The sequence below is a fragment of the Schistocerca piceifrons genome, chromosome 2, assembly GCF_021461385.2.
Source record: "Schistocerca piceifrons isolate TAMUIC-IGC-003096 chromosome 2, iqSchPice1.1, whole genome shotgun sequence".
NCBI lineage: Eukaryota > Metazoa > Arthropoda > Insecta > Orthoptera > Acrididae > Schistocerca > Schistocerca piceifrons.
The window spans coordinates 984054161-984075114 of NC_060139.1; the positions used below are offsets into that span (position 1 = coordinate 984054161).

Genomic DNA, 20954 nt, shown 5'->3' on the forward strand with positions numbered 1-20954 from the left:
CAACCGCAGCGCCGTATTCTGCCTGTTTACATATCTCTGTATTTGAATACGCATGCCTATACCAGTTTCTTTGGCGCTTCAGTGTAAAATTAGTATGTTGTTGAGACACACACTATGAAACACCAGTTCCTTGGACATCTGCTGGGTCGTTATTGATAACTTAAATTTGTTCTGGATATTCGTAACTGTATGTCGAATTTGTAAACGAGCTCGTGTAAGCAGTCCACGTTGCGCTCAAAACACGTACCGTTCTCTGCAGTTCCCTGTGATTTATCTTTCGCCATCTCACGCTCGAGGACGCAACTGTATCTCGACTTGGACGACCTGTTCACTGCAACTATTTCAGATTTCCATTAAATCTAAAAAGTTACCTTTTACTTTTGTTGTAGAGCATGCAGTCTGGAATTTGGAACAGTTCAGAAGTAACTTCTTTGAATGATAAAGCACGCTAATACTTTTAATGTATCGAAGTGCACAAGTGTTATGATCATGACACATCCATTTTCTCACGGTGTCATTGGGCACATAACCTCTTTAAATGCACCTGACTTTTACTTTCTTTTATCATTTGATGTTGCTTCATCAACAACATAACGTAACTTATGTATTCTTTCTGCACTTAGATTATGAACATGTAACCTTCCTTTTTTATCTCCTGTTAGTAAAATATTTGTGTAGAAATATTTATATATAGATCATTAAAGGACGAAACAGGTCTTGGGCTCAATAAAATACCTATTAGCAACTCAAGTGGCTTTTCGTTAATAGAGTACAGTTGCGAAGTAACAGCACCTTACGAATACGGAGAAACTTGTAACAGACCCGTTTGTCCATCCATTAAGCATTGTAATGTAATTTTGTTTCGTGTCATTTTAGCCACGTAGAATAAGAACATCACGCCAGAATATATCCTTATTCAGAGCTCACTAAATATTCTGAAAAGTAAAGTCGAAGGGTTTCTGTCACAAATATAAGAAGACCAAGACTCATAAATTTTGCAGTGATAAGCGTTTCGATGCTCGTGCTGTAAAAGTAGAGTTTCATGGAAAGTCAATAGTGAGACACAAAATACCGGGCTCCAGCCGGTGAGTTTGAGTTATTTATGAAACAACTTGAAGTATTATTAAACTTTTTACTTCGTAGCGGAATGAGGTAATATTACGTGGATAAGTTGATTAATATTTTAGGGCATACCTATTCTGGAACAATACTTACCTTAAGTATCATGCTCGTGAAGACAGTCAAACAATTTACAACAAGAGTGAAAACTACTAGCATTGCTATCGATAACATTTTTGCAGACAAAGACAAACAGCAAAGCTATTAATAATAATAATAATGAGCGTATGGCATTGGTGGCCGGGAGACCGCTCGCGGGGCGGTTCGACCGCCGCTCCACAAGTTCTTTAACGCCACTACGGCGACTTGCGATTGAATAAAGATGAAATGAGGATGAAAGACACACAACACCCAGTCATCTCGAGGCATAGAAAATCCCTGACCCCGCCGGGAACCGAACCCACGACCCCGTGTGCGGGAAGCGAGACCACAAGCCGCGAACAAAGCTATTAATAATATATCTAAAAGACTTTACGACGAATATCCGAAAAACATTCTGAGAAAACTGTCTACAACAAACAATGTAATGTATTTTGTAACATATCCCAACCTACTTTGAATACCGTTGTCCCCCAAAAATAGAGTGCGTAAATAAATTAAGTGCTTCTAAACCCTAGATTATAAGTAGAACAAAATATTATGTTTAGTAAATATCTACGGAAATGGAAGCTGACTGTGTTAAAAGTAATAAAACCTGGGTCAGGAAAGAAGAATGAGGAAAACGAGGAAATTTCTTTAAAGTTAAGTACTGAACTGATCAAAGGTATACTCATAATTACAGACACTATTAATGAGTTTTTTTTCGATATGTGGCAAATAGTTTGGATCTATAAGTTTAGTGGATAGTCTACAGTGCGCAACAGCAGCGTTTCAAAAGAAATTTACTGAATTTCGATACTCTCTCTCCACGTCTCTCTCCGTTGCTGTATTATTTTTCTTTTTTTACACAAGTTTAATCGAGAAGCGCAGATCCATCTGCCACTGCTATTTGACATAGCACGTTGTTTTCCATAGCAAAACACGGTCCATTGGTGTACGAACGGGCGAAAAGAGCAACGGATTGTGAGTGATATTGCTACCGAGACTGACAGCGATGTATCGCTCGACGCAAGGGGGCGCACGTTAAATGAAAACCATGATCTGCATGTTTTGTCCTACTCCTCAGGTGGCATAACGTACCTTTCTGACATTTTCTCAAAATTAAATTTAGCACACAATTTGCACATTGATAATATAAATTGCGAGAACTAATTACAACAGTATTTACACAGAAGCAAACTTACATGTCTCTATACCTCTAATTAATCATACAGTACAGTACAGTACAGAAGCCATTAAAATCTTCCAGAAGATACTAAACGTAGTAGATCAGGCGCAGTTGTCGCCACATCGCCTTAAAGTGACACTTCCAGTAATTTTACTATCGTTCCTCGACATGTAAAAGTATTGCAACGACGTTAGGATGTGTTAAGAGATGATTCTAGTCAGGATGTATCAAGGCTGTGATCTTAACAGGAAAGACAATGGGTGAGACAGTTACTACACTGATCTCACTCACGTCAAAGGATCTTTCTGCCCCTCCCGCTGGAGGTTCGAGTCCTCCCTCGGGCGCGCGCGCGCGAGTGTGTGTGTGTGTGTGTGTGTGTGTGTGTGTGTGTTGTTCTTAGCGTAAGTTAGTACAAGGTAGTTTAAGTAGTGTGTCAGTCTAGGGACCGATGACCTAAGCAGTTTGGCCCATTAGGAATTCATACAGATTTGAAGGCTCTTTCTTTTAACTTTAATATATCGGAATTTACGATGAGATTTGCTTTATCTATCACGATCAACAGGTCACTGACACAATCTAAGAAAATATTACGGAGCGAATTTAGAGCACGTTACGTTTCTCTGCAGAAAGCTATTTGCTAACTGTTCAAGAATGAGGACTCCAAAGAATGTTGTTACTACTGCTCCTAGAAGACATACTGAAAATGTAGTTTATAAGGAAAGTTTTGTATTTTTATGTCACATTAATATTGTAGTAATGGTATACTTTACTTTTAAAACATGCAAAGCCAGAGACAGGGTTGATTCTAGAAGTCGGTCAAGAGGAATCGGGGGGCGGGGGGTGTCTAGTGTCAGGGGGGGGGGGGGGGGGGAATGGAATATCGCTTAACAAAAGGAAAGATGGGGTCCTCCACCGACCAACTGGTAAAATCTGGTGTTGTTTGAAGTAGTTTTTGGTAACTGTTTTGGAGCTCAAGGTAAAAACGTGTCTACACAATGTGTGTGCTCGGGAAAATAATACGATTCCAGATGTCCAGCGATTTCCAAGTTTTTCAAAAAATGGTTCAAACGGCTCTAAGCACTATAGGACTTAACATCTGAGGTCATCAATCCCCTGGACTTAGAACTACTTAAACCTAACTAACCTAAGGACATCACACACGTCCATGCCCAAGGCAGGATTCGAGTATGGCAATACAGACACATAAGAAAGAAACAGACAAATCACTAATATATCAAACGTTAATAATTGTAAACAAACATCACTTAAATTACAAAGTTTAAGGATTACAAACAATCATCAAGTCTATTAATATAATCTATCGACTCTGGAGTTGCGAGCAGGAAGTCGTCGGGGCTCCCATTATAGGCTCTTCTGGAACACTCTTCAACAATGTGGCTGATGGTCTGACTTTCTCCGCAGTCACACTGCGGGGATGGCATTTTGCCCCATTTATACAGGGAGTAGGCACATCTGCCATGACGAGTTCGAATCCTATTTAGAGTGGACCACGTTTTGCGTGGTAGGTCAAAACCAGGTGGCTTTTGTGTGATGCAAGGCATGTTATGATTTTGCCATGCGTTCCATTTTTCAGACCATGCGTTTGTGACACTGAAACCCTCTTGTACACAGTTCCTTGCTGTTCTTGTTGGCGGGTTCCTAGATCGAAGCCTATTACTGTTTGCAGCCCTAAATGTCTTCGTGGATTGGCAGGCTTCGATTTCCGATCATGTTTTTGTATTCCGGACTGAAGCGTCTAGGACCGCTCACCCACAGCGGCCGGCTCCAAGTTTTTGTCTGGGGTCAGCAATTTGAATGTTGGTAGGCATACCAGGCATCTTTAATTTTCTTGATTATTGTAAGTGGTACACGCACATTGATAAACATACAGTGTATATTGATAAATAATAAGGTGCCCATTTTAAGTTAAATGGTGTTTATTGGTTTAGATAGTAAACTATTTGCCGCTATTATTCTTTTGTTAAAATGTGTTTGAAATACATTGCAACCTATATTGCTACATAATTATTAAAAAATGATTGAATCTGTTGAAGTAATATATTCGATGACTTCAGAAGTCATTTTATCCAGTGTAATATGATGCTGCCGGACTTTGTTGCCGATCGGTTCTAGGCGCGTCAGTCGGGAATACAAAAACATCACGGGAAATCGAAGCCTGCTAATCCACCAAGACATTGAGGCTGCAATGAAGATCAAAACCAATTGCAAAACGGTTTAAACAAGATACCTGTTCAGTGCGGAAAATGGCAATTGCCACTAAATAACGAAAAGGAGTAATCCACCCTAGTACTATAAGCGAATCCGCTAAATTTCGGTTACACGATAACGTCACAAATCTACGACTGCTTATGGATTACATTTACGAATAACTTAAATTGGAACATCACTAAGATGGAAAGCGAAACGAAGACTGCGTTTTACTGGCGCTACACTTAGAAAGTGCAATAGGGCTACTAAAGAGGCTGCCTACATCACGCTTGTCCGTCCTCTTTCTTGTGTAGGAGCGTCGGAGTACATTGAAATTGTTCAAAGAAGGGAAGCTTGTTCTGTTTTGTCGCGAAAAAAGGGGAGACACAGATATGATACGCGAGCTGGGATGAGAGTCATTAAAACAGAAGCGTTTCATATTGTGACAGGATCTTTTCACGAAATTTGAATCACCAACTTTCTCCTCCGAATGCGAAAATATTTTGTTGGTATCCACCTACATACGGAGAAACGATCATCGGAGAAAAATATTTCAAGTCAGAGCTCACACAGAAAGATTCAAATGTTTGTTTTTCCCGCACGCTGTTCGTGAGTGGAACGGTACAGAAATAGCTTGAAGGTGTTTCGATTAAATATCGGCCAGGCACTTAACTGTGAACGGCACAGCAGTCATGTGGATGCAAATGCGACCTGTACTTGAGCCACTGATCTCTGAGTATTCTTAATGAACGACATTGCTAGTAGGAAACTGTCACGGACGTCTGTGTACTGGTTAGACCCTTTGGACGTCCACACCGACGGTATCTCTCGTAGCGGGACTGTAGAGAGCGAGACGGGAAGTGGGTGTGCAGATGCCGGAAAGAGAGAAAGGCTAACAGTACATAAGGCTGGGAAACCGATCCTTCGCCGTGAGAAGGCAACAGGCTGAACTGTCGCAGGTAACGAGGCAGTCGGTTACTGTGCTTACGTAATGCCCGTCTCACTAGTTGCTTCCTTGCTGCCGCCGCTTACCCAAACTGCATATTATGTCAACTAACTCAGCATCTTCACTGTGACTGCGCAACGCATTTCATCTTTACCGCAGCGGTCATTCAGCTCAGGCACATTTGTAAACTGTTGAAGCACAGCTTCTCGGAGCATTGTTGTTCTTATCTTCTTCTCAGCCTAAGGTTGGTTCTGAAATGTCATCTTCATGATTTGGTGGCGAGATAGTCCTTCCTTTATGGCGCCCATAAATTCATCCCCGAGTCTTATGCAAGTGCGATGCTGGCAAGCGATCGATGCTGACTTCGATTTCATCGTCGATGTCTGAACATCGACTGCCAACAGTACCCGACCCTTTAACAGAGACGCTCATGACATTGCTCAAAGATGACCATACAGAACTGCGAAAGAAGCATACAAATACATCTACATTACCTGACAAAAAGGATTAAAACGCGTAGAAAGGGAGTAGGAAAGGAAAGGAAATTTTATGGGTTGACAGGATTAGTGTCGTTGTTTCAGTGGTTAAAAAAGTGAGAGGAAATAGCAAAGAATTTGGCAGTATGACCCCACTTACCAGTATGAAAAAAAAAATGGTTCAAATGGCTCTCAACACTATGTGACTTAACATCTCAGGTCATCAGTCCCCTAGAACTTAGAACTACTTAAACCTAACTAACCTATGGACATCACACACATCCATGCCCGAGGCAATATTCGAACCTTCGACCGCAGCGGTCGCGCGGTTCCAGACTGAAGGGCCTAGAACCACTCGGCCACCAACGGCCGGCTACCAGTATGAGTTTGCACTTCATCTGACCTGCATGCACCCACTGATTCGAATGGGACGGGTATTATAAACCGTTGTATCCTCTCTTGAGCCAAGCTATCCCACAACTGTAGCAATTAGTCCTTGATTCCTGCATGCTCACACTAGGGCAGAGTTGGCGTACGAACTCGTCCACACATTTTTTATTGGTGAACAGGTCTGGTGATCTTGCTGGTCACAAGAGTACCTCAACATAGCGCAAATTCATAGAAACACGTGCAATGTGCGGACGAGAGTTGTCCTGTAGAAAACCACCTGTGGAAGTCACCCTCATTCTGCCAACGGAACCGTCATAGAGGGCGGAAGAGCGGACAGATGTTCAGTGTACGTCCTTGTCCATGGGGTGGGAAAGTGCCCCCCCAAGGCGGAAGAATCAGTAATGAACAACGACATGAGGATACAGAAGGAAATGAAAATCACTGCATTACAGACATATAACCTGTATCCACAGGACATGTGGCCTGTAAGTGTCATGATGATCTCTCTGTTGGCAAAAGATTCCGAAATAGTCAGATGGTTCAAATGGCTCTGAGCACTTTGGGACTGAACATCTGAGGTCATCAGTCCCCTAGAACTTAGAACTAATTAAACCTAACTAATCGAAGGACATCACACACATCCATGCCCGAGGCAGGATTCGAACCTGCGACCGTAGCGGTCGCGCGGTTCCAGACTGAAGCGCCTAGAACCGCTCGCCCACTCCGGCCGGCGAAGACGAAGAGATAGAGAAAGTATATGAAGATATCGAAAGAGTAATACAGTGTGTAATGGGAGATGAAAATCTAATAGTCATGGGGGACAGGAATGCAGTTGTAGGGGAAAGAGTAGAGAAAAATGTTATAGGACAGTATCTGCTTGGGACAAAGTATGAGTTTTGTGATAAATTTTAGTCGGTAATAGCGAATATTCTGTTCAAGAATCACAAGAGGAGAAGGTATACTTGGAAAAGGCCGAGAGATTTCAGTTAAATTACATCATAGGCAGAAATTCCGAAATCAGATACTTTAAATAAAGGCGTACCCAGGAGCAGATATAGACTCAGATCAGAATGTAGTAGTGATGAAGAGTAGACTAAAGTTTAAGAGATTAATCAGGGAGAAAACATACGTAAAGAAGTGGGATACAGAAGTACTAAGGAATGACGTGATACGCTTGAAGTTCTCTAAGGCTATAGATACAGCAATAAGGAATAGCTCAGTAGGCAGTACAGTTGAAGAGAAATGTACATTTGTAGAAAAGGCAATCACAGATGTTGGAAAGAAAAACATAGGTTAAAGAAGGTAACTGCGAAGAAACCGTGGGTAACAGAAGAAGTACTTCAGTTGATCGATAAAAAAAGAAAATACAAAACTATTCTGAGAATTTCAGGAATACAGAAATAAAGTTAATGAGGAAAAAATAGGAAGTGCAGAGAAGCTACGACGAAATCTCTGCACGAAAAATGTGAACCAATTTGAAAAGAAATAATTGGCTGAAGGACTCATTCATCACAGAGGAAATTCACAACAACATTCAGTGAAATAAAAAAGCAAAGGTGATAACATTAAGAATGGAACGGGAATTCCACTGTTAAATGCAGAGGAGAGAGCGGATAGGTGGAAAGGGTAAACTGAAGGGCTCTACGATGGAGACGACTTGTCTGATGTGATAGAAGATGAAACAGGAATAGATTCAGGAGAGATAGGGAATCCAGTACTAGAATCATAATGTAAGAGAGCTTTGGAGGACTTCAGATCAAATATGGCAGAAGGGATAGGTAACACTCCATCAGAATTTCTAAAATGATTGGAGGAAGTGGCAACAAAACGACTATTCACTTTGGTATGTAGAATGTGTGAGTCTGGCGACATACCATCTGACATTCGGGAAAAGATCATCCATACAATTCCGAAGACCGCAAGAGTTGACAAGTGCGAGAATTATCGCACAATTAACATCTCATGCATCAAAGTTACTTCCAAGAATAATACACAAAAGAATGTAAAATTGAGAATGTGGTACAGGACTATCATTTTGGTTTTAGGAAAGGTAAAGGCACGAGAGAGGCAATTCTGATGTTGCGACTGATAATGGAAGCAATACTAAAGAAAAATCAAGACAAGTTCATATGATCTGTCGACCTGGAAAAAGCGTTAGATAATGTAAAATGGTACAAGATGTAGGAAATTCTGAGGAAAATTGGGATAAGCTATAGGGAGAGACGGGTAATATACAATATGTACAGGAGCCAAGAGGGAATAGTAAGAGAGGATGATCAAGAACGAAGTGCTAGGATTAAAAAGGTTGTAAGACAGGGACGCAATCTTTCGTCCCTACTGTTCAATCTGTACATCGAAGAAGCAATTATGGAAATAAAAGAAAGGTTCCCGACTGGAATTAAAGTTCAAGATGAAAGGATATCAATGATACGATTCGCTGATGACATTGCTATTCTGAGTGAAAGTGAAGAAGAATTACAGGATGTGCTGAATGCATTGAAGAATCTAATGAGTACAGAATATGAATTGAGAGTAAATCGAACAGCAATGAGAAGCAGCATAAATGAGAACAGCGAGAAACTTAACATCAAAACTGTTGGTCACGAAGTAGATGAAGTTATGAAATTCTGCTACCTAGGCAGTAAAATAAGCAATGACGGACAGAGCAAGGAGGACATCAAAAGCAGACTAGCAATGGCAAAAAGGGCATTCCTGGCAAAGAGAAGTCTGCTGGTATCAAAAATAGGCCTTCATTTGAGGAAGAAATTTCTAAGAATGTACGTCTGGAACAGGAAAGAATCGAAGCATTTGAGATGTGGTGCTACAGACGAAGTTGAAAATTAAGTGGACTGATAAGGTAAGGACTTAAGTAGTTCTCCGCAGAATCGGAGAGGAAAGGAATATGTGAAAAACACTTATAAAGAGAAGAGATAGGCTGATCGGATACCTCTTAAGACATCAGGGAATGCTAGCATGGTACTAGAGGGAACTGGGAATTGTAAAGGGAGAGAACTTAAGACGAAGGCAGAGACTGGAATACATCTGGCAAGTAACTGAGGGCGCGGGTTGGAAGTGCTACTCTGAGAGGAAGAGGTTGGCATAGGAGAGGAATTCGCGGCGGCCCGCATCAAAGCAGTCAGAAGACTGATGACAAATAAAGAAAGATGTCTATGATATGAGTGTTGATAAGATTTTCTTCGTGTTAAATACTCCTTGCTCCTTTGAACTCAGCTATATGTGATGCTTATCTCTCGGAGCAATGTTAAAAAATTATTAAAAACTGCTCGAAGTATACGATGTATTTCATCACAAAAGATTAAGAAATGCGGTTTCTTGATGTTGCGTAACTAGTTATTTTATCAGGAAGCGTTCGAGATCGGTACTTCTTGCGAATAAATAATCTGTTTCGACATAACCATTAAACTTTTTTCCGGTCGTTAGTGGGTGTAGTGTCTGCATTCAAATTTCATCTCAAGGAAAACAATATTTATGAAGCTTAGGTGAGTGCTCTGGGATGTGTCATCCTGACAATGTGACTACTACGTCGCTTACGATATAAGTTCACACCAGTTGTTGAAGACAAGACCGTGAACAATAACTGTGACAGTGTACTAACAATGGCCCTACATTTATTTCAATTTTATCATGTGACGCTGTCAATTGTGGCTATAAATTTTGTCTCTGCTGTTAACTTCACAGGGAACTATCAATCCGATGATAACCGTAACGACTGAAATGGGTGACTGAATAAAACAAATATTAGCGAATATAGACTGTGTTGGTTTTCATACATACACACATACATACACACACACACACACATACACGCACACACATGGACATGTCCGGATAACCACGCGCGTTAGGAGCCTCTCTTGAAATTAGGGGAGGCACGATAGGCAGAGGCTGAATACTCCCGGCGGATTAACGACTAGGGTCAGCGTGCCGGCCAGCCTGACTGTGGTTTTTAGGCGGTTTCCCACGCCAGTCTAGGCGACTGCTGGGCTGGTATCCTCGTCCCGCCGCAGATACGCGATTCGGAAACATTTAGAACAAGTTCTCACCCAGCCGTCGATAGATGGGGGTCACAAATTCCGTCCCCTAAAGCGGTGAGGGGCAGGGGGGGGGGGAGGGGTGCCGACGGGAAGGGCTGCCCCTCCCACTGGAAAATCCAGAATAATATGTCGACTCCGTGAAGACACTGGATAACGCTAAGAAAAAGAAGAGTACCGAACGTTACTTCGATCTTGATGTAAGACTTCCAGAAATTAGCACTACGCTTTGTCCAATTTCTGGGCATCCGACATAACGATCCACGTAACATTTGACAACCACGCTGAATATATCTAAACACTTCATGTGAATAAATGAATCAAAAAGATTGTTCAGTCGTTGGGGAAGGATTATTCAATGTCTCAGTAAACTACTTCGCCCACGAGCCCTCGTTAACATCATCAACATGAATGAAGCCTTGCTGATAATAAATTCCTGTAATTTCAGTATATGTGGTGTCTGTATAATTAAAGTGAGGACGACCAATGTATCACTTCAGCGCAGATGCACACCACGCACTAACTCTTATGGGGATCGGTGAAGTGCCGCGAGTAAAGAGGTTAAACGGCAAAGGGCGCTACATCAGTTGCGTGTGGGTAAGTCAAGAATTTTGGTTTGATGGGAGGCGTGCTAAGGTAGTCCATGCAGTTGCGATTACCAATTTGTCCAGAAGGCGCAGTGGTCAGCGCATCTGCCAAGTAAGCAGGACACCCGGATTCGAATCCCGGTTAAGCATAAATTTTCAAATATTTCCATTAATTTAAATCAATGTCCACTAGCAGCTAATGTCAATCATTTCTGTGTGTCTTTTCTTCCTTCGTTGTTCATGATCGAATGCATACACGAAATGGTTGCAGTGGCAATTTCTGCTTCCAATAAATGGGTGGCCATCCAGTACATGTGGACTGTGATGTGGGTACGAAACGAGCTGTCCTGTAGGAAGTGGCAGCCTGAATGCAGTTGAACTGTAATTATGTGGAGCACACGACAGGTCAGTCAGACAGATCCCGTCAGACTATAGCATTTCTACTGGTAAGAAGTGTTAATTGACGAAATTTTTCTTAATATTCACTGTTCCTGATTACAATAACACATTACTAACACATGTCCATGGCCATTGGTCAAATAACTTACAGTTGGTGTAAGTTTTACTATGTCACACCTAGAGGCTTTGTCTTCAGTACATACAGTACATCACGGCACTACAATTATTCAACAAAAGCCTACAAGTCTTCGGCACAGACGAAAGCGATAGTGTTTATTTTCCAGCAAGTGACGTGGACCGGTAAGTACAGAGAATTTCAGAAAAATGCATGTGTATTCGAGGGAAGCGGAAAAAGACTCGGTATATCTGAGTTCATAGAAGAAAACAAGATGCGTATCAGTTATCTACATTTTTGATAGTTACTCAAAACAATCGTCACCAGCGCCCTACCATTTCCAATTACGGCCAGCTGCATCCTACGCAGCGCTTGTCGAACTACAGACTGCGACTACTGCGGATGCGCTTGTTAAGAACGCTGCGTAAGCCATACTGTGGTAAGGGAGCTTTCAGGGGAAAATTTTCTGGTGTGTTTCTTGTGAGAATGTAAAATATGCCTGCACTAATGCCAAACAGAAGTACAAGCCGCTGAGGAATGAAATAAATCGGAAGTGCAGGGAAGCTAAGAAGAAATGGCTGCAGGAAAAATTTGAAGACATCGAAAAAGATATGATTGTCGGAAGGACAGACTCAGCATACAGGAAAGTCAAAACAACTTTTGGTGACATTAAAAGCAACGGTGGTAACATTAAGAGTGCAACGGGAATTCCACTGTTAAATGCAGAGGAGAGAGCAGATAGGTGGAAAGAGTACATTGAAAGCCTCTATGAGGGTGAAGATTTGTCTGATGTGATAGAAGAAGAAACAGGAGTCGATTTAGAAGAGTTAGCGGACGCAGTATTAGAATCGGAATTTAAAAGAGCTTTGGAGGACTACGATCAAATAAGGCAGAAGGGATAGATAACATTCCATCAGAATTTCTAAAATCATTGGGGGAAGTGGCAACAAAACGACTATTCACGTTGGTGTGTGGAATATATGAGTCTGGCGACATACCATCTGACTTTCGGAAAAGCATCATCCACACAATTCCGAAGACGGCAAGAGCTGACAAGTGCGAGAATTATCGCACAATCAGCTTAGTAGCTCATGCATCGAAGCTGCTTACAAGAATAATATACAGAAGAATGGAAAAGAAAATGGGGAATGCGCTAGGCTTTAGGAGAAGTAAAGGGACGAGAGAGGCAATTCTGACGTTACAGCTAATAATGGAAGCAAGGCTAAAGAAAAATCAAGACACTTTCATAGGATTTGTCGACCTGGAAAAAGCGTTCGACAATATAAAATGGTGCAAGCTGTTCGAGATTCTGAAAAAAGTAGGGGTAAGCTACAGGGAGAGACGGGTCATATACAATATGTACAACAACCAAGAGGGAATAGTAAGAGTGGACGATCAAGAACGAAGTGCTCGTATTAAGAAGGGTGTAAGACAAGGCTGTAGCCTTTCGCCCCTACTCTTCAATCTGTACATTGAAGAAGCAATAATGGAAATAAAAGAAAGGTTCAGGAGTGGAATTAAAATACATGGTGAAAGGATATCAATGATACGATTCGCTGATGACATTGCTATCCTGAGTGAAAGTGAAGATGAATTAAATGAGTAAATCGGAGAAAGACGAAGGTAACGAGAAGTAGTAGAAATGAAAACAGCGAGAAACTTAACATCAGGATTGATGGTCACGAAGTCAATGAAGTTAAGGAATTCTTCTACCTAGGCAGTAAAATAACCAATGACGGACGGAGCAAGGAGGACATCAAAAGCAGACTCGCTATGGCAAAAACGGCATTTCTGGCCAAGAGAAGTCTACTAATATTAAATACCGGCCTTAATATGAGGACGAAATTTCTGAGGATGTACGTCTGGAGTACAGCATTGTATGGTAGTGAAACATGGACTGTGGGAAAACCGGAACAGAAGAGAATCGAAGCATTTGAGATGTAGTGCTATAGACGAATGTTGAAAATTAGGTGGACTGATAAGGTAAGGAATGAGGAGGTTCTACGCAGAATCGGAGAGGAAAGGAATATGTGGAAAACACTGGTAAGGAGAAGGGACAGGATGATAGGACATCTGCTAAGGCATGAGGGAATGACTTCCATGGTACTAGAGGGAGCTGTAGAGGGCAAAAACTGTAGAGGAAGACAGAGATTGGAATACGTCAAGCAAATAATTGAGGACGTAGGTTGCAAGTGCACAGGAAAGGAATTCGTGGCGGGCCGCATCAAACCAGTCAGTAGACTGCTGACAAAAAAAAAAAAAAAAAAAAAAAAAAAAAAAAAAAAAAAAAAAAAGGGCAACGGAGCATGACTCCCGTAACATGTCAGGTATCTTTAGTACCAAAAATAGCACTAATGTGTTACGTTGTTGCCCGCGTGACTGGATCTGTCCCATATTCATGTCTTCATTATTAATAGACTTCAGACGTTCTGTTTTCCAATATTACAATATTAATGTCAAATTCTTTACACTGTTCAAACGTTGGTTCAGGCTCATTTTTTCTCTAGAAGACCATGCCAAGCATCTGCAAGGCTACACCATATTACAAACGATTTTCAGTGCAATTTCCAAAGATACACTCTTCGATTAAAACATCTCTGTGATTAACATTTCAGTAAATCGAGCGGCAGGGGCCAGCTGCCAGCCAATGGGCTGTGCCAAAAATATGATTCGGATTGTTGTTATTCGGAGCGATTATAACATTCAGATCGCATTTACGATCAATATCCTCACAAAATATAACATATGTATAAGTAATTAAGACTTAAAAAAGATCTGGTCACGTAATCGAAAACGCTCTGTTATTGGCTGACGCTCTGGCGACGTAACAGACCAGAAGTAAGACGAAGCTGTACGTGTATTACAGGTGTGTTAGCCAATGTTACTAGGTTTTTACGTACTTCTTCTTCAAATAGTTAAGCTATTTAATGATAGGAAACGCATTTGCATCTTTTAAATAACAATAGAAAGGAATTTTGTGAGCCCTATAGTGGAAACCTTACGAAAGTTGATGCGTATGTGATCCACTCATTTAGAGTGGCGATACGTGCAAGGGCGGACATTCTTTTCCCTGCTCCATGCAACATCATTAGACCCGCTCAAAAGTAAGGAAATGTCGGACTTTTGCAAATGGGTCCGTATCTTATATCTAGATTGTCGTCTATCAGTAATGAAATACGAGCCAAAGCACAATAAAATTATTCTTGCGGAAAATCTTAGTGCTTATTTCCGGTATACAATGTCCGCAGTAGCGATGCCACAAGGAGCACGCGCTCTGTGACGCAACGGGTAGCGCAGGTGATTGCGGAAAAGAATAAAACAAGTCCGAATCCTGGAAGGGTCATAAATTTTTAAAAGTTTTGCACGAAATATGAAAAAAGCGTCAGCAAGAACTCATTGTAGCAGTTGTTTCGATGGTGGGATGTGTTGTATACAGCTTCACATTAATGTTAGTCTGAGAAATGGACAACTGAGGGTATATGCACCAACTTCGCTTACAAATAGTTATCATTTTCGGAAAGCATTGCTAGTAGTGAAGCTATCTCCACACTCCCACAGTTCATCGAGGTGTATGACGATGAGGTTTTTGTATGTGAAGAGATATAAAGCATGTACAACATGCAAGTAACACAAACGTAAGGGCTATGCTGTTTGTGAGTCTAAACTAACGTCATGTCAGAAGCAGACCCAACATCATTTCGTTCAAGATGATGAAACTTCAAAAGGCTATTTACAATTTGTACAGAAACCAGATGGCAATTATAAGAGTCGAGGGGAATGAAAGGGAAGCAGATGTTGGGAGGGGAGTGAGACAGGATTGTAGCTTATCCCCGATGTTGTTCAATCTGTATAATGAGCAAGTAGTAAAGGAAACAAAAGAAAAATTTGGAATGGGAATTAAAATCCCTGGAGAAGAAATAAAAACTTCGCGGTTTGCCGTGATATTGCAATTCTGTCAGAGACAGCAAAGGACCTGGAAGGGCAGCTGGACGGAATGGACAGTGTAGTGAGAGGAGGATATCAGATTAACACCAACAAAAGCAAAACGAGGATAACAGAATGTTCTCGAATGAAATCACGTGATGCTGAGGGAATTATATTAGGAAATGAGATACTTAAAGTAGCACATGAATTTTGTCATTTGGGGAGCAAAATAACTGATGATGGTCGAATTAGAGAGTATATAGCATAGTATAGCTTTGTCAGATAGTCATTTCTGAAAGTATTTCAATGGAGTGTAGCCATGTATGGAAGTGAAACATGACGATAACTAGTTTAGATGAGAATATAAGCTTTCGAAATGTGATGCTACAGAAGAATGCTGAAGATTAGATGGGTAGATCACGTAACCAGTGACAAGGTACTGAATGGAGTTGGGGAGAACAGGAAGTTGTGACACAATTTTACTAGATGAAGGAATCGGTTGGTAGGGCACGTTCTGAGGCATCAAGGGATCACCAATTTAGTATTGGAGGGCAGCGTGCAGGATAAAAACCATAGAGGGAGACCAAGTGATGAATACACTAAGCTTATTCAGAGGAATGTAGGTTCCAGTAGTTATTTGGAGATGAAGAAGCTTGCGCAGGATAGAGTAGCATGGAGGGCTGCATCAAACTAGTCTCTGGACCGAAGACCACAACAACAACAACAACTTCCAATAAGAAAGGACTGTCGATTTGTTTTACAAACAAAATATTGTTGCAGGCTAGTTTCGAACTAGCAACCTATGGATATCACCTTTTAATGTTCGGCGGTCCACCAATCGGCCTATCAATACTCTCCGAGTAAAAGAGTGTAACGATAATTTTTACTAAGAATGTAATTTCCTCGACTGACGCTGTCCTTTGTAACATTGAGAAAGCGTATCCCGGACGTAAATTAATGTTAACTTCAGGGTATAAAACATTTTTTAATTAAGTAGAGGAACCTGGGCATCGACGTGGTGGCATTTTGCCGCTACAATACAACCAATTTTTACGCACCTCCTCATTCTTTGTAACTGAGGAACAGCCATTACATAAAGAAAACGTATTCTAACTGTGGTTAAGCAGTTTCTGTGCTCTGTTGTTCTTTCCAGGTGTGCTCCTCCAGTGAGAAATACATGAGAGATTCTACATCTACATCTACATCCATACTCCGCAAGCCACCTGACGGCGTGTGGCGGAGGGTACCCTGAGTACCTCTATCGGTTCTCCCTTCTATTCCAGTCTTGTATTGTTCGTGGAAAGAAGGATTGTCGGTATGCTTCTGTGTGGGCTTTAATCTCTCTGATTTCATCCTCATGGTCTCTTCGTGAGATATACGTAGGAGGGAGCAATATACTGCTTGACTCTTCGGTGGAAGTATGTTCTCGAAACTTTAACAAAAGCCCGTACCGAGCTACTTAGCGTCTCTCCTGCAGAGTCTTCCACTGGAGTTTATCTATCATCTCCGTAACACTTTCGCGATTACTAAATGATCCTGTAACTAAGCGCGCTGCTCTCCGTTGGATCTTCTCTATCTCTTCTATCAACCCTATCTGGTACGGAACCCACACTGCTGAGCAGTATTCAAGCAGTGGGCGAACAAGCGTACTGTAACCTACTTCCTTTGTTTTCGGATTGCATTTCCTTAGGATTCTTCCAATGAATCTCAGTCTGGCATCTGCTTTACCGACGATCAACTTTATATGATCATTCCATTTTAAATCACTCCTAATGCGTACTCCCAGATAATTTATGGAATTAACTGCTTCCAGTTGCTGACCTGCTATTTTGTAGCTAAATGATAAGGGATCTATCTTTCTATGTATTCGCAGCACATTACACTTGTCTACATTGAGATTCAATTGCCATTCCCTGCACCATGCGTCAATTCGCTGCAGATCCTCCTGCATTTCAGTACAAATTTCCATTGTTACAACCTCTCGATACACCACAGCATAATCTGCAAAAAGCCTTAGTGAACTTCCGATGTCATCCACCAGGTCATTTATGTATATTGTGAACAGCAACGGTCCCAGGACACTCCCCTGTGGCACACCTGAAATCACTCTTACTTCGGAAAACTTCTCTCCATTGAGAATGACAGCCTGCGTTCTGTTATCTAGGAACTCCTCAATCCAATCACACAATTGGTCTGATAGTCCATATGCTCTTACTTTGTTCATTAAACGACTGTGGGGAACTGTATCGAACGCCTTGCGGAAGTCAAGAAACACGGCATCTACCTGTGAACCCGTGTCTATGGCCCTCTGAGTCTCGTGGACGAATAGCGCGAGCTGCGTTTCACACGACCGTCTTTTTCGAAACCCATGCTGATTCCTACAGAGTAGATTTCTAGTCTCCAGGAAAGTCATTATACTCGAACATAAGATTCTTGAAGTTGGGGAAGTTTAGAAGATAGCACTTGCAAAATCGAGCTGTGAGGACTGCCAGTGCCTGGAGAGTTCAGTCGGTTGACCGGAAAATGCAAAGATTCCACTTTCGAGTCCCGGCCCGGCACACAGTTTTAATCTACCAGGAAATTCCTGTTCGCATTTTTACGCGTACATTTAACGTAAAGGTTTTCCACAAACTACACGAATGTCAACTAATGAACAAGCAATGTTGTAACTGTTACCAAGAGTGCAGTTACTCTTGTTTAATAGGACAGCTACAGCGCGAAGTACGATGGGATGCGTGTTTCCAGAACGGCGAGTTGGTGGCGTCGGGTTGCTGATCACCAGACGTTGCGCCTTTGTTCTGAGTTAACGGGGCAAATCGTTCCGAAACGCCTTGGTTAGTTACGGTGGGTGTTTTGTCGATGCTTCTGAAGGAGGAGATGTTAACCCAAGATGATACTGTACAGAAGTGCGCCATGCTGGTTTTCGGTTTCACGATCATTTAGTCATCCATAATCCATAATTATTAACAATTGTGGCTTTTTTATGTGTTGTCAATGTGCAACGATATTCACAGACTAACCATCACCATCATGACAATAACATCATGCATAGACCAATATTGGTCTGTTCCACTTCAGAACTGTTTCTGGACACTGTGGTTTAAAACTATTAGCTATTGAGATAATGCCAATTAGAAGTGCTATACTGCCCTAAGTACAAATATTGGTAAGAGTTACGCAGTGCCCCTCCTCCCTCTTGCATTTTATTATAATGTGTTGACTTTAAGTTGGCCTATTCGCTTCTGAGACCTGAATCGGTGTAAGTCGGCAAAATTCGGAAGGTTTCGGCCTGTAATCTGTTTTTGGCTGCAGTCAACATTAGCTAGCTGACAGTACTGTGTCATGTAGCCATTGTTGTCTCTTATGTCATTTTGTTGTACCTCACTGTATTTAGTACTGTATCCTTTGCTTGCGATAATTGGTTGGTTGGTTGGTTGGTTGGGGAAAGAGACAAGACAGCGCGGTCATCGGTCTCATTGAATTAGGGGAGGATGGGGAAGGAAGTCGGCCGTGCCCTTTCAGAGGAACCATCCCGGCATTTGCCTGGAGCGATTTAGGGAAATCACGGAAAACCTAAATCAGGATGGCCGGACGCGGGATTGAACCGTCGTCCTCCCTAATGCGAGTCGAGTGTCTAACCACTGCGCCACCTCGCTCGGTTTGCGATAATTGAACGTAATTGCTGGATCTTTATTAAGCATGTCAATACGCAAAACAGTTTCGTTTACGAGTAACATGTATGCGCCTTTTACTTTCGAGCTTGATCTGTTCCGCAGAGGAACTAACGGCAGTTTATGGTTTTACCATAGGGGCAGGCATGCTTCGTTTCCCCGCGCAGCTTGTCACCTCGTAGCGGCATAGGCGTCCGAACAAGTATTTAAAGGGAGCGGGGGCTAAAGTAGCAAAATTGGTATGAATGAGTTGGTTAATTTCGACACATGTCATGCCACAAGAACTAATTTTATAGGTAACACAAGAAACTTATAATATCCTAGAAAATTTATGGTTATCCACTCACTGTATCAAGAAAACCTCTGTACTCCAGATTGCAGAAGGGATGGGGTCAAGTGCCGTTTCTCACCCCGTCCCCCATACGGGCGCCTGTTGGGGGTCTATATGGGGATTGGGCTTGCCTTCTCCACTGACCTCCCCGGCTTTCTGTTATAGTTAACGCACTGTGGTTTACGTAGGATATATGTACCCCACTTATTTATGAGAGACTATTGTATTATCTGACACTTTTCTGGCTACATCTTGCAGTTTTAGCTATAACGAAATTTGCAGTTGCATATGCCAATTAGTTACATTAAATATTACGCGAACGTAGACATTAGGTTACGAGGCAGATGATTCCGTCACCACAAGGTTCGTTTCGCATACGGGTACAGAGGAATTTTCAATACGAGTCGTCGGCTTTGACGACTGACATTGAAACCATGCGACAAACACTCTAAATATGGCGATTGTAATGTGATGTTATTGGCGATATTTTTCAGATTGAGTAAACTCCAAATAAGAGTGCCACCACAACCAGGTTTTTTTAACCATCGCATTCTTCGGCTTCGCCAATTTTTAACCAAACTATCATTTTCTAACCTAATCTAGATCTCGGGCAAACCTACAGATTAGTCTTCTGTCACCAAACCCGGACAAACCTGCATATCAGTCTGTCACCACAGCCTTTTTGTTAGTATCACATTTATTGGCTTCGTCAACTCACAATCAGATTGTTACATCAGGTTGCCCTCCATGGGCTGGGTGCACGCAACGACTGTGGTTATATTGGGTTAGATAGAGCAGCAATCAGTCGTGGAATTAAGTTGCTTTAACATGACATTTATAGTCACAACGCAGATCAGATTTCGACCTGTGTCAGGTCATTATCAATGCAGTGCGGAATTGTAGCAGTTGTTCGTGCCCAAGTGAATGCTTACACAGTTCATGGTTGAACTATATAAGCATTCACTTGGGCACGAACAACTGCTACAATTCCGCACTGCATTGATAATGACCTGACACAGGTCGAAATCTGATCTGCGTTGTGACTATAAATGTCGTATTAAAGCAACTTAATTCCACGACTGATTGCTGCTCTATCTAACCCAAGATTGTTACATTCCATCCTAACCTATACCTCGGGCTAAGCTACGGATCAATCTGTCACAACAACCAGGATTTTTTGCTTCATATACATTGGCTCCGCCAACTACCAACAAATATACGCACGAAAAAGTGACGTGACAACAACGATTAACATTACGTCACCGGCCAAAGCGAACGACTTGAATCGAACATACCTCCTGATCTTTCGCCTACATATTCTTTGAGTTCGCGAACTCTCAACCAAACTGTCAGGCCGGCTTGGGTGGCCGAGCGGTTCTGGGCGCTACAGTCTGGAACCGCGCGACCGCTACGGTCGCAGGTTCGAATCCTGCCTCGAGCATGGATGTGTGTGATGTCCTTAGGTTAGT

The 20954-nt window shown here is 41.9% G+C and overlaps 1 protein-coding gene across 2 annotated transcripts in view; it reads right to left on the minus strand.

Annotated features, from left to right (window-relative positions):
• The window catches only part of LOC124775058 (neutral ceramidase-like), a 486227-nt gene that overhangs the window by 360300 nt on the left and 104973 nt on the right, over nucleotides 1-20954 (minus strand). The gene's annotated exons all lie outside the window — the stretch shown is intronic.